Source organism: Oncorhynchus clarkii, chromosome 33 (genome assembly GCF_045791955.1).
Source record: "Oncorhynchus clarkii lewisi isolate Uvic-CL-2024 chromosome 33, UVic_Ocla_1.0, whole genome shotgun sequence".
NCBI classification, from domain to species: Eukaryota; Metazoa; Chordata; class Actinopteri; order Salmoniformes; family Salmonidae; genus Oncorhynchus; species Oncorhynchus clarkii.
The window spans coordinates 37,098,163-37,120,454 of record NC_092179.1 but is presented as its reverse complement, the minus strand read 5'-3'; the positions used below and the strand labels follow the sequence as shown (position 1 = coordinate 37,120,454).

Sequence of the window (22,292 nt, the reverse complement as noted above, 5' to 3'; positions counted from 1 at the left end):
TGTGTCGTTGTATGTGTCGAACTGCTCTGCTTTATCTTGGCCAGGTCGCAGTTGTAAATGAGAACTTGGTGAAATAAATGAATAGAAAATAAAAATAAAAAAATAACCACTTTTTTGTTTATTTTTAAACATTTTAATTGAAAACCCAAAACTTAATATTTTTTTTATTTTATTTTTTTTTATTTATTTTTTTTACCCCTTTTTCTCCCCAATTTCCTGGTGGTACTTAATTGCTACCCAGAAATGATTTGAGAGAGAGTGAGAAAGAGAGAGAGAGAGATGTTAAAATAGAATCCCCCAGGGTCAGTAGGGTCCTGTTCCCCAGTCAGCCGGCGGTGCAGGTAGGAGACCGTTCTGTCCTGTTCCCCAGTCAGCCGGCGGTGCAGGTAGGAGACCGTTCTGTCCTGTTCCCCAGTCAGCCGGCGGTGCAGGTAGGAGACCGTTCTGTCCTGTTCCCCAGTCAGCCGGCGGTGCAGGTAGGAGACCGTTCTGTCCTGTTCCCCAGTCAGCTGGAGACCGTTCTGTCCTGTTCCCCAGTCAGCCGGACACCGTTCTGTCCTGTTCCCCAGTCAGCCAGCAGTGCAGATAGGAGACCGTTCTGTCCTGTTCCCCAGTCAGCCGGAGACCATTCTGTCCTGTTCCCCAGTCAGCCGGAGACCGTTCTGTCCTGTTCCCCAGTCAGCCGGAGACCGTTCTGTCCAGTTCCCCAGTCAGCCAGCGTTGCAGATAGGAGACCGTTCTGTCCTGTTCCCCAGTCAGCCGGAGACCGTTCTGTCCTGTTCCACAGTCAGCCGGAGACCGTTCTGTCCTGTTCCCCAGTCAGCCGGCGGTGCAGATAGGAGACCGTTCTGTCCTGTTCCCCAGTCAGCCGGCGGTGCAGATAGGAGACAGCTCTGTCCTGTTCCCCAGTCAGCCGGCGGTGCAGATAGGAGAATGTTCTGTCCTGTTCCCCAGTCAGCCGGCGGTGCAGGTAGGAGACCGTTCTGTCCTGTTCCCCAGTCAGCCGGCGGTGCAGATAGGAGACCGTTCTGTCCTGTTCCCAAGTCAGCTGGCGGTGCAGATAGGAGACCGTTCTGTCCTGTTCCCCAGTCAGCCGGAGACCGTTCTGTCCTGTTCCCCAGTCAGCCGGCGGTGCAGATAGGAGACCGTTCTGTCCTGTTCCCCAGTCAGCCAGCAGTGCAGATAGGAGACCGTTCTGTCCTGTTCCCCAGTCAGCCGGAGACCGTTCTGTCCTGTTCCCCAGTCAGCCGGAGACCGTTCTGTCCAGTTCCCCAGTCAGCCAGCGTTGCAGATAGGAGACCGTTCTGTCCTGTTCCCCAGTCAGCCGGAGACCGTTCTGTCCTGTTCCACAGTCAGCCGGAGACCGTTCTGTCCTGTTCCCCAGTCAGCCGGCGGTGCAGATAGGAGACCGTTCTGTCCTGTTCCCCAGTCAGCCGGCGGTGCAGATAGGAGACCGTTCTGTCCTGTTCCCCAGTCAGCCGGCGGTGCAGATAGGAGACAGCTCTGTCCTGTTCCCCAGTCAGCCGGCGGTGCAGATAGGAGAATGTTCTGTCCTGTTCCCCAGTCAGCCGGCGGTGCAGGTAGGAGACCGTTCTGTCCTGTTCCCCAGTCAGCCGGCGGTGCAGATAGGAGACCGTTCTGTCCTGTTCCCAAGTCAGCTGGCGGTGCAGATAGGAGACCGTTCTGTCCTGTTCCCCAGTCAGCCGGAGACCGTTCTGTCCTGTTCCCCAGTCAGCCGGCGGTGCAGATAGGAGACCGTTCTGTCCTGTTCCCCAGTCAGCCAGCAGTGCAGATAGGAGACCGTTCTGTCCTGTTCCCCAGTCAGCCGGCGGTGCAGATAGGAGACCGTTCTGTCCTGTTCCCCAGTCAGCCAGCAGTGCAGATAGGAGACCGTTCTGTCCTGTTCCCCAGTCAGCCGGAGACCGTTCTGTCCTGTTCCCCAGTCAGCCGGAGACCGTTCTGTCCTGTTCCTGCAACATCAACTCAGAGAGGAAATGAGGCCTGGGAAGTGGCTGTCTGATTGGATGAGGGCTGGAGGTAGTGGCTATTGATAAAGACTCTTGGCATTCTGAATTCCTACCCTGATTGAGTTCCGTACAGTTTTCATACAGGCCACACTGCCACAACACAATACAGTTTGCAGCAATTTCTCCCTTTCCACACAAACCCTCCATTTCTATCCTGTATCCACTTCATTTAGGACACCGGTGATGAATCTTCCTCCTCGACCATCTCTCTCTAGACTCCATGGTTATGTATAGAATTCCCACCCTGGGGGTCACTATCTATTCTGCTGAGAGGGTGTAAACACTGGATTGCAATCCATCATCTCTTGGGTTTCCCCTCCCCCCCACAAAAAAAAAACGTAATTTTGACATGTGGATTTTCTCACACTGCAAAATATACACAAAAAATACATGTTTCATTAGTTTTACTTTTCTCATTGTTGCTGGTCTCCAGTGCAAAGTGTCTGAGCAGCACAACATGACGCATCACCAGTGTGTTCCCAACAGGCCTGGGAAGTGGCTGTCTGATTGGATGAGGGCTGGAGGAAGTGGGTGTCTGATTGGATGAGGGCTGGAGGAAGTGGCTGTCTGATTGGATGAGGGCTGGAGATAGTGGCTGTCTGATTGGATGAGGGCCGGAGGGAGTGGCTGTCTGATTGGATGAGGGCTGGAGGAAGTGGCTGTCTGATTGGATGAGGGCTGGAGGAAGTGGCTGTCTGATTGGATGAGGGCTGGAGGAAGTGGCTGTCTGATTAGATGAGGGCTGGAGGAAGTGGCTGTCTGATTGGATGAGGGCTGGAGGAAGTGGCTGTCTGATTGGATGAGGGCTGGGAAGTGGCTGTCTGATTGGATGAGGACTGGGAAGTGGCTGTCTGATTGGATGAGGACTGGGAAGTGGCTGTCTGATTGGATGAGGGCTGGAGATAGTGGCTGTCTGATTAGATGAGGGCTGGGAAGTGGCTGTCTGATTGGATGAGGGCTGTGAAGTGGCTGTCTGATTGGATGAGGGCTGGAGGAAGTGGTTGTCTGATTAGATGAGGGCTGGAGGAAGTGGCTGTCTGATTAGATGAGGGCTGGAGGAAGTGGCTGTCTGATTGGATGAGGGCTGGAGGAAGTGGCTGTCTGATTGGATGAGGGCTGGAGGTAGTGGCTGTCTGATTGAATGAGGGCTGGAGGTAGTGGCTGTCTGATTGGATGAGGGCTGGAGGTAGTGGCTGTCTGATTGGATGAGGGCTGGGAAGTGGGTGTCTGATTGGATGAGGGCTGGAGGAAGTGGCAGTCTGATTGGATGAGGTCTGGAGATAGTGGTTACTGTATAAGGCCTGGGAAGTGGGTGTCTGATTGGATGAGGGCTGGAGATAGTGGCTATCTGATTAGATGAGGGCTGGAGATAGTGGTTACTGTATAAGGCCTGGGAAGTGGGCGTCTGATTGGATGAGGGCTGGAGATAGTGGCTGTCTGATTAGATGAGGGCTGGAGATAGTGGTTACTGTATAAGGCCTGGGAAGTGGGCGTCTGATTGGATGAGGGCTGGAGATAGTGGCTGTCTGATTAGATGAGGGCTGGAGATAGTGGTTACTGTATAAGGCCTGGGAAGTGGGTGTCTGATTGGATGAGGGCTGGAGATAGTGGCTGTCTGATTGGATGAGGACTGGGAAGTGGGTGTCTGATTGGATGAGAGCTGGAGATAGTGGCTGTCTGATTGGATGAGGGCTGGAGATAGTGGCTGTCTGATTGGATGAGGGCTGGAGATAGTGGCTGTCTGATTGGATGAGGGCTGGAGATAGTGGCTGTCTGGTTGGATGAGGGCTGGAGATAGTGGCTGTCTGATTAGATGAGGGCTGGAGATAGTGGTTACTGTATAAGGCCTGGGAAGTGGGTGTCTGATTGGATGAGGGCTGGAGATAGTGGCTGTCTGATTGGATGAGGACTGGGAAGTGGGTGTCTGATTGGATGAGAGCTGGAGATAGTGGCTGTCTGATTGGATGAGGGCTGGAGATAGTGGCTGTCTGATTGGATGAGAGCTGGAGATAGTGGGTGTCTGATTGGATGAGAGCTGGATATAGTGGCTGTCTGATTGGAAGGGCTGGAGATAGTGGCTGTCTGATTGGATGAGGGCTGGAGATAGTGGCTGTCTGATTGGATGAGGGCTGGAGGAAGTGGCAGTCTGATTAGATGAGGGTTGGAGATAGTGGTTACTGTATACGGCCTGGGAAGTGGGTGTCTGATTGGATGAGGGCTGGAGATAGTGGTTACTGTATAAGTGTAGACCGATGCATAATAACACCAAACGTTATATTACTATTGTCTTATAATAGTAACCTAATATATATATATATATACACACACATCATCTGGCCCCTAATAGTAGCCTATCAACTGTCTCTATGGGTGTATTAGCTGCACGGTGCAGACTGTTCCATTGTCTACTTTACTGACTCCAATCCATGGAGTTTATCCCGGTCCAGGTTTTACCGGGAGCGCTCCGGTCAGAGGAAGGAGGGGGTCCGGGATGCGCGCTCGTGGATTGGCCGCGACATGCTTGTCACAACCGGAGGAGGCTGGGAAGAAAAGGAGTGTTGTGTATCGAGGACGGCCTCGGGAAAGTGTGAACACAATCACTGCCGCTGGAACGACCGTCCTGGCGGGTCATACGTCAGTCGTTTCGTGAGGAAATGCGCTTTTACCGGGATATAATGGCTGTTGACATTGATCTCTGAGTTTGAGAAAAAAGAGGGGACGTTTCATGTCGATTTTTTTTCTTCCCCTGCTGTCTCGGATGCCGCATTTCTTGTTGCTTTGGTCTGTGGCTGGCAGCTGCTCCTCACAGTAACACGAAACACACACTGCTGCTATTGAAAGAGCGGTGTGTGTGTGTGTGTGTGTGTGTGTGTGCTGCGATCCAAAAGACTCCCCAATGGAAGGAATTTGTTGATCGCAGCGGGAACGGGTTCTCGGACTCTTTTTTTAATTTTTATAAGATAAAAAGACATTATCGGCTGTTTGAAAAAGCAGGGCCCGTGTGTCTTTGGCTTGACACTGGTGCTACTTGCCATTAGCTTGTGCTGCTAACGGAATAAAAGCTGCGTCCCTGTGAAGTGGATTCAACACCAACACTGAGAATTACCTTGAGATACACAGTATCACAAACTGAATCAAACAATTAGCCCTCTTTTGGAATCCGTTTTACGCAACACAGAAGGTAATGGGTGACATTTGTTTTGTTCTTCTACCAAATAGCCTTACATTTAGGAGTGGATTAAAAGGAGGACCACCATATTAGTGGATTCAAGTCTGGTTATTTTGGTGTTGGGCTACTGGAGGCTTCCTGCTGTCTCCGGGTAAGAAGACCGACGGTTGGAGCTTCATCTGCGCCCGGTGAGTTAAATTAGACGGGACCCGTTTGATTCACACAATTGGGCATCTTGGTTACACACTTATTATGACACTTTGGATGACTGAATAGTGAAAGATGGCATATATATATATATATTATATTATATTTTTTATAAGACTTTAGTAGGTTTAACTATTATGTGGTTTAACTATTATGTGGTTTACTTTCATAAGCCAATGAAGTCCTGGTTGAGTGCAGTCTATATATTCTTATTGGATCCAACATTTTAGAATGAGTGAAAATAAACGCAATTTGTAGTTTTCTGCATTAGCTCGCTCGCTCACTCAACTCTTCACAAGCCTATTGAAATTAAGGTCTGAAAATGGCCCCTTAATTACCCCCTCCCCCCTGCATTATTTTAGCCAATGTCAAATATTGAAGTGCTGGACTAGACAACATTTCTGAAGTTACTGTGTCATTTCTCCACCGTTGTCCAGACGGCTACATAACTCAGCCTATCGAATCAACCTGATGCATTGAATAGACGGTTCAAAGAACGGTGGTACATGTTGTGTTTTCATTAGCGGTCTGTCAGTGTGTCCGCTGCGATTTGGGAGCTGTTCACCTTCTTGGGTCCTGACGCCTGACAGTATTTTTAAAATATATATTTTTACATCAATCCGCCCGGTTGACCGAATTACACATTCACTATTTATTTACAGGAACACAGAAAACAAGAGTCCACTTCAGCTTCCTAGTGAAAGGGGGGGTTGGCATCCACGCTGTAGACTTCGCCGATCTGAGATGACTAGTGTCTATTATCAGGACTGTTAACAATGCGCTCCAACCGGAGCATCAACCTTTGACTGGATGAATTGGGAAGCCGACCAATCTTGCTACTGATAGTCTAGTTTCCCTATTCATCAGCATAGACACACAAACCCATATTCAGCATTTTTGCAAAGAGATAAAGGAGTTATTCATGTGGTCAGTTATCAGATGATCATTCGTGGAACGTGTGCGCGTGCGTATGAAATGCTGCTTTTATCCGCTGAGCAAAGTTGTATTTATTAGGCTACTTTCACCTGTTTTTATTTATTTATTTATTTATTTATTTATTTATTTATTTATTTATTTATTCATGTGCTTTCTGGGCATCTATGAGCTAGATGCTGTCAGTGATGCGGTGCTGCTCTGTACTCGCAGTGGGGACTGCTGAGTGTTGGTACAACAGACACAGTAGATCTGCTTCATGCTCCATTGATTGAAACGTCCACCAATCACTATACATGTGATTGGAGTGGGACGGCCTATCAGATCGCGATGGGACTTGACGGTAGTAAAACCATACCGAGGCTTTAGCTTCTCGGGCCACAGAACGGAGAATGGTGATGTTAAAGTGTGTTTGATCTATGACTGATGAGAGCCTACTGGGAGAGGAGTCAGGTCCTATACCAGACACTGGCTTTAGTGGGGAGACTAGGAGAGGAGAGGTCCTACACCAGACACTGTCTTTAGTGGGGAGACTGGAAGAGGAGTTAGGTCCTACACCAGACACTGGCTTTAGTGGGGAGACTGGGAGAGGAGAGGTCCTACACCAGACACTGGCTTTAGTGGGGAGACTGGGAGAGGAGTCAGGTCCTATACCAGACACTGGCTTTAGTGGGGAGACTGGGAGAGGAGAGGTCCTACACCAGACACTGTCTTTAGTGGGGAGACTGGAAGAGGAGTTAGGTCCTACACCAGACACTGGCTTTAGTGGGGAGACTGGAAGAGGAGTTAGGTCCTACACCAGACACTGGCTTTAGTGGGGAGACTGGGAGAGGAGAGGTCCTACACCAGACACTGGCTTTAGTGGGGAGACTGGGAGAGGAGAGGTCATACTACAGACACTGGCTTTAGTGGGGAGACTGGGAGAGGAGAGATCCTACACCAGACACTGGCTTTAGTGGGGAGACTGGGAGAGGAGTTAGGTCCTACACCAGACACTGGCTTTAGTGGGGAGACTGGGAGAGGAGAGGTCCTACACCAGACACTGGCTTTAGTGGGGAGACTGGGAGAGGAGAGGTCCTACACCAGACACTGGCTTTAGTGGGGAGACTGGGAGAGGAGTCCGGTCCTACACCAGACACTGACTTTAGTGGGGAGACTGGGAGAGGAGTCAGGTCCTACACCAGATACTGGCTTTAGTGGGGAGACTGGGAGAGGAGTCAGGTCCTACAACAGACACTGGCTTTAGTGGGGAGACTGGGAGAGGAGAGGTCCTACACCAGACACTGGCTTTAGTGGGGAGACTGGGACAGGAGTCAGGTCCTACTCCAGACACTAGCTTTAGTGAGGAGACTAGGAGAGGAGTTAGGTCCTACACCAGACACTGGCTTTAGTGGGGAGACTGGGAGAGGAGAGGTCCTACACCAGACACTGTCTTTAGTGGGGAGACTGGAAGAGGAGTTAGGTCCTACACCAGACACTGGCTTTAGTGGGGAGACTGGAAGAGGAGTTAGGTCCTACACCAGACACTGGCTTTAGTGGGGAGACTGGGAGAGGAGAGGTCCTACACCAGACACTGGCTTTAGTGGGGAGACTGGGAGAGGAGAGGTCCTACACCAGACACTGGCTTTAGTGGGGAGACTGGGAGAGGAGTTAGGTCCTACACCAGACACTGGCTTTAGTGGGGAGACTAGGAGAGGAGAGGTCCTACACCAGACACTGGCTTTAGTGGGGAGACTGGGAGAGGAGAGGTCCTACACCAGACACTGGCTTTAGTGGGGAGACTGGGAGAGGAGTCCGGTCCTACACCAGACACTGACTTTAGTGGGGAGACTGGGAGAGGAGTCAGGTCCTACACCAGATACTGGCTTTAGTGGGGAGACTGGGAGAGGAGTCAGGTCCTACAACAGACACTGGCTTTAGTGGGGAGACTGGGAGAGGAGAGGTCCTACACCAGACACTGGCTTTAGTGGGGAGACTGGGACAGGATTCAGGTCCTACTCCAGACACTGGCTTTAGTGAGGAGACTGGGAGAGGAGTTAGGTCCTACACCAGACACTGGCTTTAGTGGGGAGACTGGGAGAGGAGAGGTCCTACACCAGACACTGGCTTTAGTGGGGAGACTGGGACAGGAGTCAGGTCCTACTCCAGACACTGGCTTTAGTGAGGAGACTGGGAGAGGAGTTAGGTCCTACACCAGACACTGGCTTTAGTGGGGAGACTGGGAGAGGAGAGGTCCTACACCAGACACTGGCTTTAGTGGGGAGACTGGGACAGGAGTCAGGTCCTACTCCAGACACTGGCTTTAGTGAGGAGACTGGGACAGGAGTCAGGTCCTACACCAGACACTGGCTTTAGTGGGGAGACTGGGAGAGGAGAGGTCCTACACCAGACAATGGCTTTAGTGGGGAGACTGGGAGAGGAGAGGTCCTACACCAGACACTGTCTTTAGTGGGGAGACTGGGAGAGGAGAGGTCCTACACCAGACACTGGCTTTAGTGGGGAGACTGGGAGAGGAGAGGTCCTACACCAGACACTGGCTTTAGTGGGGAGACTGGGAGAGGAGAGGTCCTACATCAGACACTGGGGAGACTGGGAGAGGAGTCAGGTCCTACACCAGACACTGACTTTAGTGGGGAGACTGGGAGAGGAGAGGTCCTACATCAGACACTGGGGAGACTGGGAGAGGAGTCAGGTCCTACACCAGACACTGACTTTAGTGGGGAGACTGGGAGAGGAGAGGTCCTACATCAGACACTGGGGAGACTGGGAGAGGAGTCAGGTCCTACACCAGACACTGACTTTAGTGGGGAGACTGGGAGAGGAGAGGTCCTACATCAGACACTGGGGAGACTGGGAGATGAGTCAGGTCCTACACCAGACACTGGCTTTAGTGGGGAGACTGGGAGAGGAGTCAGGTCCTACAACAGACACTGACTTTAGTGGGGAGACTGGGAGAGGAGAGGTCCTACACCAGACACTGGCTTTAGTGGGGAGACTGGGAGAGGAGAGGTCCTACACCAGACACTGACTTTAGTGGGGAGACTGGGAGAGGAGAGGTCCTACACCAGACACTGGGGAGACTGGGAGAGGAGTCAGGTCCTACACCAGACACTGTCTTTAGTGGGGAGACTGGAAGAGGAGTTAGGTCCTACACCAGACACTGGCTTTAGTGGGGAGACTGGAAGAGGAGTTAGGTCCTACACCAGACACTGGCTTTAGTGGGGAGACTGGGAGAGGAGAGGTCCTACACCAGACACTGGCTTTAGTGGGGAGACTGGGAGAGGAGAGGTCATACTACAGACACTGGCTTTAGTGGGGAGACTGGGAGAGGAGAGGTCCTACACCAGACACTGGCTTTAGTGGGGAGACTGGGAGAGGAGTTAGGTCCTACACCAGACACTGGCTTTAGTGGGGAGACTGGGAGAGGAGAGGTCCTACACCAGACACTGGCTTTAGTGGGGAGACTGGGAGAGGAGAGGTCCTACACCAGACACTGGCTTTAGTGGGGAGACTGGGAGAGGAGTCCGGTCCTACACCAGACACTGACTTTAGTGGGGAGACTGGGAGAGGAGTCAGGTCCTACACCAGATACTGGCTTTAGTGGGGAGACTGGGAGAGGAGTCAGGTCCTACAACAGACACTGGCTTTAGTGGGGAGACTGGGAGAGGAGAGGTCCTACACCAGACACTGGCTTTAGTGGGGAGACTGGGACAGGAGTCAGGTCCTACTCCAGACACTGGCTTTAGTGAGGAGACTGGGAGAGGAGTTAGGTCCTACACCAGACACTGGCTTTAGTGGGGAGACTGGGAGAGGAGAGGTCCTACACCAGACACTGGCTTTAGTGGGGAGACTGGGACAGGAGCCAGGTCCTACTCCAGACACTGGCTTTAGTGAGGAGACTGGGAGAGGAGTTAGGTCCTACACCAGACACTGGCTTTAGTGGGGAGACTGGGAGAGGAGAGGTACTACACCAGACACTGGCTTTAGTGGGGAGACTGGGAGAGGAGAGGTCCTACACCAGAAACTGTCTTTAGTGGGGAGACTGGGACAGGAGTCAGGTCCTACACCAGACACTGGCTTTAATGGGGAGACTGGGAGAGGAGAGGTCCTACACCAGACAATGGCTTTAGTGGGGAGACTGGGAGAGGAGAGGTCCTACACCAGACACTGTCTTTAGTGGGGAGACTGGGAGAGGAGAGGTCCTACACCAGACACTGGCTTTAGTGGGGAGACTGGGAGAGGAGAGGTCCTACACCAGACACTGGCTTTAGTGGGGAGACTGGGAGAGGAGAGGTCCTACATCAGACACTGGGGAGACTGGGAAAGGAGTCAGGTCCTACACCAGACACTGACTTTAGTGGGGAGACTGGGAGAGGAGAGGTCCTACATCAGACACTGGGGAGACTGGGAGAGGAGTCAGGTCCTACACCAGACACTGGCTTTAGTGGGGAGACTGGGAGAGGAGTCAGGTCCTACAACAGACACTGACTTTAGTGGGGAGACTGGGAGAGGAGAGGTCCTACACCAGACACTGGCTTTAGTGGGGAGACTGGGAGAGGAGAGGTCCTACACCAGACACTGACTTTAGTGGGGAGACTGGGAGAGGAGAGGTCCTACACCAGACACTGTCTTTAGTGGGGAGACTAGGAGAGGAGTCAGGTCCTACACCAGACACTGTCTTTAGTGGGGAGACTGGGAGAGGAGTTAGGTCCTACAACAGACACTGGGGAGACTGGGAGAGGAGTTAGGTCCTACACCAGACACTGTCTTTAGTGGGGAGACTAGGGGTCTGAATACCTTCCGAATGCACTGTGTGTCTAAACCTTTGGTGATTTAAAAAATGCCTTTATCGGCCCTTATCATTGTCACTAGTGAGTCAACGCAGAAGTTGTCTTCGTGTACTGACTAGATAGAGTGTCGGGGACAGTAGCTGTCCATGGTTCTGCAGCCTACTTGAGGAAGTTGTCTTCGTGTACTGATTAGATAGTGTCGGGGACAGTAGCTGTCCATGGTTCTGCAGCCTACTTGAGGAAGTTGCTCTGCTTTGAACATGCTTGGAACAAATTCTCATTTCTTTTTCTCATTAGTGATATAAAAGTCTTACACTCTCTCCCGGTGTTTGTCCGTGTTCGTCCACAAAGAGCAGTAGGTTGTAAATCTGTAACACAACAGGACAACTGATGAAAGCTAGCATGATTCTGGCTGTGGCTGAGAGTTGGCTAGCCAGAGATGACTGTGAGGACTACAGAGGACTAAATCAGAGGCAGTATTAGCTTAATTAAATATCTGTGTTATCGCGATGCAAAGACCATTCTGTATGAGTGTTTCGTCAGTGTCTCCTAATGACCTCTGCTGTTTTAAATGAAATGAGCTACATTTCCTGATATGAATCTGGTGGCATCTGTAGTTGGCCAGCAACGGAGACAGGCTATAGGCCTAACGGAGACAGGCTATAGGCCTAACGGAGACGGGCTATAGGCCTAACGGAGACAGGCTATAGGCCCACGGAGACGGGCTATAGGCCCAACAGAGACGGGCTATAGGCCTAACGGAGACGGGCTATAGGCCTAACGGAGACGGGCTATAGGCCTAACGGAGACGGGCTATAGGCCTAACGGAGACGGGCTATAGGCCCAACGGAGACGGGCTATAGGCCCAACGGAGACGGGCTATAGGCCTAACGGATATAGGCCTAACGGAGACGGGCTATAGGCCCAACGGAGACGGGCTATAGGCCAATCATATAATTCAAACTATCTATAGACCTATCACATGAATTGCAATTGTATTATCTTATGATTCAATGTTTCACAATGCAGTTGCTGAACTGCTTGTCTGTGTAGTTCTATCCTGGCTGAACTGCCTGTCTGAGTAGTTCTATCCTGGCTGAACTACCTGTCTGTGTAGTTCTCTCCTGGCTGAACTACCTGTCTGAGTAGTTCTCTCCTGATTCCTGGCTGAACTACCTGTCTGTGTAGTTCTCTCCTGATTCCTGGCTGAACTACCTGTCTGTGTAGTTCTATCCTGGCTGAACTACCTGTCTGTGTAGTTCTCTCCTGGCTGAACTACCTGTCTGTGTAGTTCTCTCCTGGCTGAACTACCTGTCTGTGTAGTTCTCTCCTGGCTGAACTACCTGTCTGTGTAGTTCTCTCCTGATTCTTGGCTGAACTACCTGACTGTGTAGTTCTCTCCTGATTCCTGGCTGAACTACCTGTCTGTGTAGTTCTATCCTGGCTGAACGACCTGTCTGTGTAGTTCTATCCTGATTCCCGGCTGAACGACCTGTCTGTGTAGTTCTCTCCTGGCTGAACTACCTGTCTGTGTAGTTCTCTCCTGATTCCTGGCTGAACGACCTGTCTGTGTAGTTCTATCCTGGCTGAACTGCCTGTCTGTGTAGTTCTATCCTGGCTGAACTGCCTGTCTGTGTAGTTCTATCCTGATTCCTGGCTGAACTACCTGTCTGTGTAGTTCTATCCTGGCTGAACTGCCTGTCTGTGTAGTTCTATCCTGGCTGAACTGCCTGTCTGTGTAGTTCTCTCCTGATTCCTGGCTGAAGCAGCATCAGCCTGGTCACTAATTTGACACACAGCATTGATTGTCCCGTCCCACCTAACTCTAAACATACCCCTTACCTTAACCACTGTACATTTCAACTTCAATGGCTTGACGTCCGTTTGATGTCTCAAGGATCCCCCTTAGCACTTACCCTCCCCACCTCCCCATGCAGTGACCTCACAAAGCTAGGCCTTGTTCTAACCAATCAACATGGACGTCCTTTATTCCGGCCCGCCCAGCGATGCCCTCTGATTGGTTAATAGTGGGAGACCACCCTGAGCCCACTTCAAAACGTTAATGCCGCCCTCTCATCAGGTGTCAGAGCAGTTTAGTACAGAATCCAACATGGTTTCACTATGAATAGGTCATGTAGTAGTTGAACAAGGAGACGATGTTGGACAGGAGGTAATGTAGTAGTTGAACAAGGAGACACTGGGACAGGAGGTAATGTAGTAGTTGAACAAGGAGACACTGTTTGACAGGAGGTAATGTAGTAGTTGAACAAGGCAACACAATGTAGTAGTTGAACAAGCAGACACTGTTGGACAGGAGGTAATGTAGTAGTTGAACAAGGAGACACTGGGACAGGAGGTAATGTAGTAGTTGAACAAGGAGACACTGTTTGACAGGAGGTAATGTAGTAGTTGAACAAGGCAACACAATGTAGTAGTTGAACAAGCAGACACTGTTAGACAGGAGGTAATGTAGTAGTTGAACAAGGAGACGATGTTGGACAGGAGGTAATGTAGTAGTTGAACAAGGACACTTAGACAGGAGGTAATGTAGTAGTTTAACAAGGAGACAATGTTAGACAGGAGGTAATGTAGTAGTTGAACAAGGAGACACTGTATAACGCATAATTATAAAATGCATAATTTTAGTTGAAATGAGTTGTGAGGGGAATGTGATGACAAAGCCTTGTATGTATTTAGAATGCTAATGACGAGTGGTGAGCCAGGAAGGAGGGAGAAGGACCTGTGAGGCATAGAAACCACACACACACACACACACACACACACACACACACACACACGGCCTGTGAGGCATAGAAACCACACACACACACACACACACACACACACGGCCTGTGAGGCATAGAAAAGCCACCTCTCTGCTCTGCATCTCTCCTCCTCCTCCTCTCGGACGGGCTGAATTAGCAAGCCAAATGTAGAGCAAACAAAATGCGCTGGTTTCTGAATTTGGGACGCAGGACAGAAGAGAGAGGAGAAGAGATCTGCATTGCGATCAGTTGAAACTGCAGCCCTAGATCAGTGAATTAGACAGGAAGTAGCTTGTATTAAACATCTCTGACCCTACCTGAACACTGGTCGTGGATCAGATCACCTGGAATGTTAATAGACAGGAAGTAGCTTGTATTAAACATATCTGACCCTACCTGAACACTGGTCTGGGATCAGATCACCTGGAATGTTAATAGACAGGAAGTAGCTTGTATTAATCACCTCTGACCCTACCTGAACACTGGTCTGGGATCAGATCACCTGGAATGTTAATAGACAGGAAGTAGCTTGTATTAAACATATCTGACCCTACCTGAACACTGGTCTGGGATCAGATCACCTGGAATGTTAATAGACAGGAAGTAGCTTGTATTAATCATCTCTGACCCTACCTGAACACTGGTCTGGGATCAGATCACCTGGAATGTTAATAGACAGGAAGTAGCTTGTATTAAACATATCTGACCCAACCTGAACACTGGTCTGGGATCAGATCACCTGGAATGTTAATAGACAGGAAGTAGCTTGTATTAATCATCTCTGACCCTACCTGAACACTGGTCTGGGATCAGATCACCTGGAATGTTAATAGACAGGAAGTAGCTTGTATTAAACATATCTGACCCAACCTGAACACTGGTCTGGGATCAGATCACCTGGAATGTTAATAGACAGGAAGTAGCTTGTATTAATCATCTCTGACCCTACCTGAACACTGGTCTGGGATCAGATCACCTGGAATGGTAATAGACAGGAAGTAGCTTGTATTAATCATCTCTGACCCAACCTGAACACTGGTCTGGGATCAGATCACCTGGAATGTTAATAGACAGGAAGTAGCTTGTATTAATCATCTCTGACCCTACCTGAACACTGGTCTGGGATCAGATCACCTGGAATGTTAATAGACAGGAAGTAGCTTGTATTAAACATCTCTGACCCAACCTGACCACTGGTCTGAGATCAGATCACCTGGAATGTTAATAGACAGGAAGTAGCTTGTATTAAACATCTCTGACCCTACCTGAACACTGGTCTGGGATCAGATCACCTGGAATGTTAATAGACAGGAAGTAGCTTGTATTAAACATCTCTGACCCAACCTGACCACTGGTCTGGGATCAGATCACCTGGAATGTTAATAGACAGGAAGTAGCTTGTATTAAACATCTCTGACCCTACCTGAACACTGGTCTGGGATCAGATCACCTGGAATGTTAATAGACAGGAAGTAGCTTGTATTAAACATCTCTGACCCAACCTGAACACTGGTCTGGGATCAGATCACCTGGAATGTTAATAGACAGGAAGTAGCTTGTATTAAACATCTCTGACCCTACCTGAACACTGGTCTGGGATCAGATCACCCGGAATGACACGTAGGCTACACTTTCACCTTGACTTGTGTTCTATAGTCCTGGTGGATTCAGAGACATTGTTTTTCAAGGGGACCATCTCTTCTGGGTCATTTGAACGGGTGCTTTCGGAAGCCAAATTGTGACTCATTTCAGGAAGCTAGGTCACGCGTCACTACCTCACAGGATTTCAGCCATTTGAACGTAAAAATAAAAAGCTTCAATCTGTGTTGTTGTGTTTTTTAGCAGAAATGCCCTTTGGAACATGTGACCTTTCATGTGCCTTAATAACATGTGTATGCCATCTGTAAATGCGAATCATATTGTTAAATTATGAGCCTAGTTTAGCCACCGAAAAAGAGGGGGGGGGGACCTTCCCGAGAGCCATGATTGGCTGAGATAATGGGTGGGCTGGACATGTCAAGAGATGAGTTCTGATTGGTCTGCCATATATCACGCTTCTGTCTATAACATGAGCTGGTCCGTATGCTTAGGTAATCCTTTCTAAAGACATCGTGTAGTAGAACTGCATACGTGTTGCTCTCCACTTTCTGGGGGACCCCGTTTTGAAATCAGTGGAATTAGAGTATGATAGGAGAAAAGGAGAAAATTCTGTTGTTTTTGATTGCAAATGTGCAGACGGAGTCGAACAGAGAACGCACAGAAGGCTGTTGTATAAAACACGTGTCTCTGGATTACATCTTCAAACTAAGGGTAACCATGGCATCCGTGACAGAGCGGGAGAAGCGTCCATCCATGTATATGGGTAAGATAGTCTAGTTAGCTACATTTTCAGATACTACACGTTTCTAATTTTGTCTGAAAGTCGTTTTCATTTCAAGTTAAAGTGTACTGTTTGCTTTCTCATTTTCCCCAGTAGAGAGCTCTGCCCCTGACATCGTCCTCATTTTCCCCAGTAGAGAGCTCTGTCCAGGACATCGTCCTCATTTTCCCCAGTAGAGAGCTCTGTCCAGGACATTGTCCTCATTTCCCCAGTAGAGAGCTCTGTCCAGGACATTGTCCTCATTTTCTCCAGTAGAGAGCTCTGTCCAGGACATTGTCCTCATTTCCCCCAGTAGAGAGCTCTGTCCAGGACATCGTCCTCATTTTCCCCAGTAGAGAGCTCTGTCCAGGACATCGTCCTCATTTTCCCCAGTAGAGAGCTCTGTCCAGGACATTGTCCTCATTTTCTCCAGTAGAGAGCTCTGTCCAGGACATTGTCCTCATTTCCCCAGTAGAGAGCTCTGTCCAGGACATTGTCCTCATTTTCCCCAGTAGAGAGCTCTGTCCAGGACATCGTCCTCATTTTCCCCAGTAGAGAGCTCTGTCCAGGACATCGTCCTCATTTTCCCCAGTAGAGAGCTCTGTCCAGGACACCGTCCTCATTTTCCCCAGTAGAGAGCTCTGTCCAGGACACCGTCCTCATTTTCCCCAGTAGAGAGCTCTGTCCAGGACATCGTCCTCATTTTCCCCAGTAGAGAGCTCTGTCCAGGACACCGTCCTCATTTTCCCCAGTAGAGAGCTCTGTCCAGGACATCGTCCTCATTTTCTCCAGTAGAGAGCTCTGTCCAGGACATTGTCCTCATTTCCCCAGTAGAGAGCTCTGTCCAGGACATTGTCCTCATTTTCCCCAGTAGAGAGCTCTGTCCAGGACATCGTCCTCATTTTCCCCAGTAGAGAGCTCTGTCCAGGACATCGTCCTCATTTTCCCCAGTAGAGAGCTCTGTCCAGGACACCGTCCTCATTTTCCCCAGTAGAGAGCTCTGTCCAGGACACCGTCCTCATTTTCCCCAGTAGAGAGCTCTGTCCAGGACATCGTCCTCATTTTCCCCAGTAGAGAGCTCTGTCCAGGACACCGTCCTCATTTTCCCCAGTAGAGAGCTCTGTCCAGGACATCGTCCTCATTTTCCCCAGTAGAGAGCTCTGTCCAGGACACCGTCCTCATTTTCCCCGGTAGAGAGCTCTGTCCCTGACCAGGACATCTGCCACATATTTCAGCCTGGTTCATTATCATATCTACTTCTAATTCTGACACTTTCACAGAATAATATATTGAGATATCTGGGTTAATGAATGTTGCAGACAGGGAATGGGATACGGCTGCGTAGTGATATCTTTTTTGTGACGAGGTGTGTTTCGCCCCGATAAAGCAGCATTATAAATCACGCTTCTAGAAGACATTAACTATAGCTGTGAAAATGAATCTTTCCTCCTTCTCCGTAGTCCCCTCTAACATGGCTGTGCTTACTGCAGGAGCAATGGCGGCCCCCTGTCATTCAGGGCAGGTGAGGGCAGAGCCTGGTTTGCATGTTATATTGACACTAACGAGTATCACGTATCAGTTTACAGACAATGTAATGAGTTAATGAAGTAACAAACATTCTCTTTTTTCTTGTTTTCTTGATTTTAATGCAGCTCCAAAATGCAGGTGTTTCAGCCTAGATCAGTGCTTTCTGTGGGGGTGGGGCAGCCAGCGGGAAATACAGGAGTGTAGGGGTTGGTCACGTTCTCTAGTTACGCTGTGATTGGCTCAGTGTTCTGTCACTCATGGGGGACACTACGTCACTGCAGAATCTACAGGGAGGAGCTAGACAGTTCAAGCCCCCATTGGGTGTTGCCAGAGATTTACATTAGAAGTGCTACGTCCAAGACGGCTCAAGGTCATTGGCCACAGATAAAATGATGTCAAATCACGTTATATCTACCCCTCAACTGTGATTGGACGGATCATGTCAACCTCGTACTTTCAAAATCATAGCTAGCAGTGATAATCATGAATCACGTCGACAATCTACTGGCAAATCCTTTTCAATTATAGATAAAAATGTATCGATGCTCATCGGCCATTGGGCATAAACATTACGCAACACATCGGAATTCGCAAATTCGACAAGGAGTGGTTTGGAAGGAATCTGTGGCGAACTGCAAGCGTTGCAAAGCCTTATTTTCCTTCCACTGTCTGCTATTCAGTGGACTGGGGGTCCAAGTCTGGGGTTTAAGGGTCTCTTTTCCAAGCTTAAAATGATAAACATTCATATGCAAAACCACGGGCCAGAAAAGGTTGAAAACATTTGGCCATGTTGTCAAACTAGCATGACTTCTGCTGCATTCAAGACAACTGGATACTGGGAAATGGGAAATCTGACTTCGGTGAGTTCAAGACAACTGGGAACTCGGGGGGGGAAACACAAGCTCCGACTGGGGAAAATACGTTTTGAACGGTCATCCAACTGGGAAGTCGGGAACTCTGGCTTCTTTCTAGAGCTCTGACCTGAAGATCACTTTGTATTTTCCCAAGGTCCAAATTTGTCTTGAAAGCAGCATAAATCCATAGAATGCCAGACTTTGATGACAGAGTTTCATGACATAATTTGCCCACACGAAGGACCGCCGCGCCACCTTCCTGTTCAAGTGAACACAGCACAACAATGGTGAGTCCAAAAATGTATGGTATGCTGCTGCATGAATGATGTAATATGCCAGGGAGATATGTATACTGTAGCTAAGTAATACTAAGCTGTTAGTAGCCCATGTGCCTCACCCTAATAATTTGGTCCCTTTCCCCCTCATAACGTAGCCTACTGTTCTGACTTGGTGGTGCACATGTAGCCTATAGCCTGTTTTAGAGAAATGTCATCATCAAATATTGTAAGAGCTTTCATTGTCTGTTTATATGCCCCCTTTTATTTATCCTACGGTTCTGACTTGGTGTACAGGGAGAACACTGTAAGAACGGTCCATGTTCTGAATTCCGTTGCTGTACATTTCAAAAAGTGCTGAACAAATAGTTATATTGACTAATGTTACGTCCGTCCTAGCTCGCTCATTAATGTCTTAATGTCTTAAAATGACGGATTGCCACTTATCCACTCATTCCCTTATGCCATAGTTTGTACATCTCAATTGTCAGTAGAAACCACATTTGTTTTAACTGAGTCAGCCATATCAGCTATGTTTAAAAAAAAAAAAAAAGGCAGTATATTTGGCAGAAGGAAGTGTTTGGCTGCCAGACAAGGCTCCGCTGATAGCCAGGTGTAGCGGTGGTAAGGATTCACTCCATGGTGCCGAACAGAAGGCTCTGCTGTTGGGACAGCTTTATGTCGGCCATAACAGTTTGTGGGCACCGTTTGTCACCGTTACAGTGCAGTTAATGTATTGTTTAGTGTTTGTGGCTTTGCTGACATGTATATAAAAAAATAATGTTGAGTTTGCTCCACCAAGATTTACATCCTGAAATCAGAACTGTACTGGAGTGATACTACTTAAGTAAAAATACTCACTAAACAGAGAACATCCCTGGTCATCCCTACTGCCTCTGATCTGGAGGACTCACTAAACAGAGAACATCCCTGGTCATCCCTACTAGCCTCTGATCTGGAGGACTCACTAAACAGAGAACATCCCTGGTCATCCCTACTGCCTCTGATCTGGAGGACTCACTAAACAGAGAACATCCCTGGTCCTCCCTACTGCCTCTGATCTGGAGGACTCACTAAACAGAGAACATCCCTGGTCATCCCTACTGCCTCTGATCTGGAGGACTCACTAAACAGAGAACATCCCTACTGCCTCTGATCTGGAGGACTCACTAAACAGAGAACATCCCTGATCATCCTTACTGCCTCTGATCTGGAGGAATCACTAAACAGAGAACATCCCTGGTCATCCTTACTGCCTCTGATCTGGAGGACTCACTAAACAGAGAACATCCCTGGTCATCCCTACTGCCTCTGATCTGGTGGACTCACTAAACAGAGAACATCCCTACTGCCTCTGATCTGGAGGACTCACTAAACAGAGAACATCCCTGGTCATCCCTACTGCCTCTGATCTGGAGGACTCACTAAACAGAGAACATCCCTGGTCATCCCTACTGCCTCTGATCTGGAGGACTCACTAAACAGAGAACATCCCTACTGCCTCTGATCTGGAGGACTCACTAAACAGAGAACATCCCTGGTCATCCTTACTGCCTCTGATCTGGAGGACTCACTAAACAGAGAACATCCCTGGTCATCCTTACTGCCTCTGATCTGGAGGACTCACTAAACAGAGAACATCCCTGGTCATCCCTACTGCCTCTGATCTGGTGGACTCACTAAACAGAGAACATCCCTACTGCCTCTGATCTGGAGGACTCACTAAACAGAGAACATCCCTGGTCATCCCTACTGCCTCTGATCTGGTGGACTCACTAAACAGAGAACATCCCTGGTCATCCCTACTGCCTCTGATCTGGAGGACTCACTAAACAGAGAACATCCCTACTGCCTCTGATCTGGAGGACTCACTAAACAGAGAACATCCCTGGTCATCCTTACTGCCTCTGATCTGGAGGACTCACTAAACAGAGAACATCCCTGGTCATCCTTACTGCCTCTGATCTGGAGGACTCACTAAACAGAGAAGATCCCTGGTCATCCTTACTGCCTCTGATCTGGAGGACTCACTAAACAGAGAACATCCCTGGTCATCCTTACTGCCTCTGATCTGGAGGACTCACTAAACAGAGAACATCCCTGGTCATCCTTACTGCCTCTGATCTGGAGGACTCACTAAACAGAGAACATCCCTGGTCATCCTTACTGCCTCTGATCTGGAGGACTCACTAAACAGAGAACATCCCTAGTCATCCCTACTGCCTCTGATCTGGAGGACTCACTAAACAGAGAACATCCCTGGTCATCCTTACTGCCTCTGATCTGGAGGACTCACTAAACAGAGAACATCCCTGGTCATCCTTACTGCCTCTGATCTGGCAGACTCACTAAACAGAGAACATCCCTGGTCATCCTTACTGCCTCTGATCTGGCAGACTCACTAAACAGAGAACATCCCTGGTCATCCTTACTGCCTCTGATCTGGCAGACTCACTAAACAGAGAACATCCCTGGTCATCCTTACTGCCTCTGATCTGGCAGACTCACTAAACAGAGAACATCCCTGGTCATCCTTACTGCCTCTGATCTGGAGGACTCACTAAACAGAGAACATCCCTGGTTATCCCTACTGCCTCTGATCTGGAGGACTCACTAAACAGAGAACATCCCTGGTCATCCCTACTGCCTCCGATCTGGAGGACTCACTAAACAGAGAACATCCCTACTGCCTCTGATCTGGAGGACTCACTAAACAGAGAACATCCCTGGTCATCCCTACTGCCTCTGATCTGGAGGACTCACTAAACAGAGAACATCCCTGGTCATCCCTACTGCCTCTGATCTGGAGGACTCACTAAACAGAGAACATCCCTGGTCATCTCTACTGCCTTTTGATCAGGTGGACTCACTGAAACACATGCTTAGTTTGTAATTTATGTCTGAATGTGCCGCTGGCTATCTGTCAAAATATATAACTGTCCCGTCTGGTTTGCTTCATAAGGAATTTGATTTGGTTTATACTTTTTACTTTTGATACTGAAGACTTTTACTCAAGTAGTATTTTACTGGGTGACTTTCACTGTTACTCAAGTAGTATTTTACTGGGTGACTTTCACTTTTACTCAAGTAGTATTTTACTGGGTGACTTTCACTGTTACTCAAGTAATATTTTACTGGGTGACTTTCACTGTTACTCAAGTAGTATTTTACTGGGTGACTTTCACTGTTACTCGAGTAGTATTTTACTGGGTGACTTTCACTGTTACTCAAGTAGTATTTTACTGGGTGACTCACTGTTACTCAAGTAGTATTTTACTGGGTGACTTTCACTGTTACTCAAGTAGTATTTTACTGGGTGACTTTCACTGTTACTCGAGTAGTATTTTACTGGGTGACTTTCACTGTTACTCGAGTAGTATTTTACT

General features: G+C 48.9%; 1 protein-coding gene across 1 annotated transcript in view; it reads left to right on the top strand.

Moving 5' to 3' along the window:
- Nucleotides 1-5,219: 5,219 nt before the first annotated feature.
- Nucleotides 5,220-22,292, top strand: part of LOC139393214 (xylosyl- and glucuronyltransferase LARGE1-like) — a 163,295-nt gene continuing 146,222 nt past the window's right edge. Inside the window, exon 1 of the mRNA XM_071141656.1 lies at nucleotides 5,220-5,384. The gene's annotated coding sequence lies outside the window, so the exon portion shown is untranslated. The remainder of the gene's footprint in view (nucleotides 5,385-22,292) is intronic.